Source organism: Haematobia irritans, chromosome 1, assembly GCF_050003625.1.
Source record: "Haematobia irritans isolate KBUSLIRL chromosome 1, ASM5000362v1, whole genome shotgun sequence".
Lineage (NCBI taxonomy): Eukaryota > Metazoa > Arthropoda > Insecta > Diptera > Muscidae > Haematobia > Haematobia irritans.
Window position 1 is genome coordinate 98,788,760 of NC_134397.1, and position 4,619 is coordinate 98,793,378.

Sequence of the window (4,619 nt, forward strand, 5' to 3'; positions counted from 1 at the left end):
ATGATATGTGGCGGAAAGTTGGAATCTCTATTCAACTTCCTATAAATTCTATAGCTGAAATCACCGAAAGCTGTGATGATAGTCCAAAAGTGCACTGTTTGACGCCAGAACAGATGAAACGACTCATTGATGTGAAATTACATGTTAGGTGTTATACCAAATACGGCCTCGGAAAAACGTCCATTGAACAGCACATCATTGATACGGGTCACGCCCTTCCAAGAAAATGCGGTATTATCCGGTGAGTCCCGCTGTTCAGAAACTAATTTATGATGAATTGGACAGGATGCTACACTTAGATGTCATAGAGTCAAGTCAAATAAAATCGCCTATGCCTTGACGCGAGAGAATTGAACAAAGTTACCAGGAAAGACGCGTATCCATTACCGAATATGGATGGATTATTATCAAGATTGGGTGAAACTCACTATATATCAGCTATAGATCTGAAAGATGCATTTTGGCAGATTCCTCTGGAGGAATCAAGCAGGCCAAAGACGGCGTTCACAGTTCAAGGAAGGCCTCACTATCAATTCAAAGTGATGCCCTTTGGACTGTGCAACGCCGCCCAACGCCTATGCCGCCTAATGGATAAGGTGATTCCTCCAGAGTTAAGAGACCGTATATTTGTGTATCTGGATGATCTGCTGGTAGTTTCACCTAATTTTGATACCCACATGGAAGCGCTACTGATTGTAGGAGACAGATTATCAGCAGCCGGCTTGACAATAAACGTAGATAAGTCCAAATTTTGCTACAGGGAGCTAAGATACTTGGGATATATTGTCGGAGGCGGAAAAATCAAACTTGACCCATCAAAACTGGAGGCTATCCTTAATATTAAAGCACCAAAGAGCCCCAAGGATATCAGGCGATTCCTGGGCACTGTCGGCTGGTATCGCCGTTTTATCCACAATTTCTCCCTAACTGCTCCCCTAACGGATTGTTTAAAGAAGACAAGGAAATTTACTTTAACCGCAGAGGACCTGAAATCGTTTGAACAACTTAAGAAATGCCTCGTCTCCAGCCCGGTTCTCTCAAGCCCGGATTTCAAAGAGAGTTCTTTGTTCAATGCGACGCCTCCAACGTTGGAATTGGCGCGGTATTATTCCAAAAGGACGACGATGGTGGAGAACACCCCATAGAATATTTCTCCAAAAAGCTTAATTCAGCGCAGAGAAATTATTCTACGACGGAGAAGGAGTGTTTGGCCGTCCTTTTGGCTATAGAGAGATTTAGGCAGTACATTGAATTAATGGAATTTCCTGTAATAACCAATCATTCAAGTCTTCAATGGCTCTTGCGCCAACACGACTTGAATGGCCGACTTGCTCGTTGGTGCCTTTAACTCCAGGGCTTTGATTTCAAGGTTGAGCATAGAAAAAGATCTAGAAATATAGTGCTTGACATGCTATCTAGATTAGATATGGAGGCAATAACTCTCAAGCCAGGGATTGTAGATTTCGATTCTTCTATGTTCAGGACTGAAAAATATATCTCCCTGATGGATACGATAGAACAGAAATCTCAACAACTGCTCGACCTTAAAGTTGTGGACGGCGTTATATATAAGCAAACGCAAGCGAGAGGGTCAACCAAAGCATTTTGAGCGGAATCAGATCATATCTGGACACGGATCAATCGAGATGGGACGAGAAACTATCTAGCATCGAATGTGCCCTTAGGGCTACAGTCCATTCATCGATTGGCGTTTCTCCCTACTTTGCCCTCACGGGTTACAACATGATAACACATGCGGAAAAATATGAGATTCTACGTAGGTTAGGTTGTTTGGAGGAAGGCGTGATGGAAGTGTTACCGCACAATGAAGGATGCAGATTACTCATGAGAGACTTAATGAAAGATTAGGCGAGGCATACGAAAGGAACGTGAGGTCCTATAATAGACGATGCCGAAATATTTCATTTAAGGAGGGCCAGGAAGTTTATAGGAAGAATTTTGTACAAAGTTCCTTTAAGAAGGGTTTGAATGCGAAGCTCTGTAAACCCTGGTTGAAGTGCCGTGTTAGAAAAGCCATTGGGAAGAATCAATACGAATTAGAAACACTCAGGGGGCAAATAATTGGAATTTACCATGCGCAACACATTAAACAATAGACAGGAATATATTACCCCAAGGGGATAATCGTGTTTTACAATACTCCAACAATTATACTTGATTGAGACTCATATTACATCTGATGACATATTTGATTCGGGTCAACACTATTGAATGAATTATGACAATAACACTGACCTAGTATACGCAAGGGACCAATATTGTCAATAATTCTCCGATCGTACACACAGACATTTTTTTCTCTGATGCAATCACGAAATTAATTGATCCAATTAAAATAATTCATTGATACAATTAATTTTTGTGATTGGTTTTTGTTTCAATTGGAAAGAAAAAAATTTTTGAATCAATTAAATTTTTAATTGAATTGTTTTCGAAACTCAATTAAATTTCTAATTAGGAAAATTTTCGTGAAATTTTTTTATCTGTGTATATCGACATGGAAATGAAGAGGGGGAAAGTTGTACCTGATTTTTTTTTTTTTCTACCATATACATTAGCCTTTGATGATTTCCCATGACCCCTTGAAGACGTAGACATTTATTTAGAACATTGATTAAGATGTATTCTCGTGTATGGGATTAATATACGTCCTAACCTCCCGTTTCTAGGGTCATACGGGATAATGTCTACAAGTGTTCCATTCATGCTATTAGTATAGAATTTCATGTGGTAAATTCGAACCAGTTCTAATTTGGGAAGGATAATCACTAGAAATATATCTCGTTTATGAAGAACAGAAAGTAAAATTGTTAAGTTGTCATGATATTTAATTACCTTTGATATCTGGTTCAGGATGAACGTTATGATCACCAATGCCTCGTCAGCTGGAGAGTATAGACCATATTGTTTGGGCATTCGGTCACACTGAAAAAAATATTTGTCGTGAGGTCAAAGATTTCATGTCTTTAAAATACGAATGCAAATTTTGCTTAGCATAGAAGACGCATTTCTCTAGTATAAAGTTTTTTTCCTTGACCAAAGGTCGATAAACTTTTCAATGAAGTCGTATTGTCCTTATAATTAAGTGATTTGATTTAAAAATGGATATCATAACATGAAAGAAAAAATGTTTGGGCTAAGGTCAGCTTGACTTTAATAATTTAGAAAAAAATCTTTAAATTTAATGAAATTGTCTTCAAATTTGTTGTCTTTTTTGCATCTTGACTACAAAGCAAAAAATCGTTCAAATATAGGACATGTTTTTCAACACTTTATTTCAAAGACGTTTTTTACTTGAAACACAGAATAATTTCTACTAGAAGTCGAGTCTTAATTTGGAAAATAAAGTCGTCGTTAACTTGTTTTTAAAGGACTTTGATAGCATATGAAGAAAAAAAGCTGAAAAAGCGAAAAATTAAAAATTGATTCCTAGAAGCAAGTACACAAAGCCCGATTTTAAAAGAGAATTGTGTCTTAAAAGTATCCTTACTTGTATTCTCCGCTTCTTTTGGTTCGGAATCAATACCAAATTTTTTAAAGTAAAGACAAAATCTTTGGAACCGGGTATGCTTTTTTTTCAGTGCAGATATCACGCTTTAAACTGGGAGACCGATCAGACCAGGGCACATGTTTACCATAGGACAACAATTATGATGGTGGTAATATGGATGAAATGATATTCCAAGCAATTCAAATGGAATATCCGAGCCAACGATATAAACAGATCAGCCTTGCATTTGATTGACCGCTACAATGGACCGAGAGCCACAGAGGAAAATTGAAAAGCGTTTCATGACTTTCTCGTTATTGCTATTAACGTGAAAATCTTGGATATTTTGATCCTCTCCGAATTGCAAATATCACGGTAGACACCAGAGTAAACAATTCGCATTGAATTTATGGTATATATATATTGATGTACCACACACACACGAACACGAACGAAGACAAGTTATTGGAAAAATCTTTTGACTAAAGATAAGGTTAGTTATTTTACCTTTGCTATATCAATGAATGTCTTTTCATTTGTTTATCAACAGAAAACTGGCACACTCACATACACATGGTAACGCTGGGTAGACAATCGATAGTAAGGCCTGTGTTTTTTTTGTTGGACACTATTTTTCGGCTTTGCCCAACCCTTTTGCACTTCTCATGTTCCGTGAAAAGGGCTGGCTTTGTGACGGTTAGCTACAATGTTTATATTTCATTTAATTTTGTTTTGATTGATGGGCGGTTGTCGGTGTTTGTCGTATATGTCAGAATGATTATGAAGTGACAATACTAATTCGCCGCAAAAGAATAGGGTTGTATCTTCAACGGATTTCTGAAATAGGAACAGGGATGATTCCGGCTGTATGTAGACGGGTCACCCATGTGGTTAGCGCGCCACTGGCTGTTCATTCCAGTTTATCCTTCAGACAGTGAACGTCGCAAAGTAATTTATATTAAGAGGAAAATTTGTTAATTGTATGAAATAGTGGTCAGGCTTATGATTAGAAGGAAACCTCAACGCGATTGTTTAAGAAACAGACTAAATAATATTGTACATTAGAAAAGGGTAAATATAAAATAATATTATGCACAATTGTATAAAT

At 37.5% G+C, this 4,619-nt stretch overlaps 1 long non-coding RNA gene across 1 annotated transcript in view; it reads right to left on the bottom strand.

Annotated features, from left to right (window-relative positions):
• Positions 1-4,278, bottom strand: part of LOC142221480 (uncharacterized) — a 29,049-nt gene extending 24,771 nt beyond the window's left edge. The window contains exons 1-2 of the long non-coding RNA XR_012718061.1: positions 4,079-4,278; positions 2,857-2,946 (exon numbers count right to left, since the gene is read on the bottom strand). This is a non-coding gene — a long non-coding RNA (uncharacterized LOC142221480). The remainder of the gene's footprint in view (positions 1-2,856; positions 2,947-4,078) is intronic.
• Between the last annotated feature and the right edge of the window lie 341 nt (positions 4,279-4,619).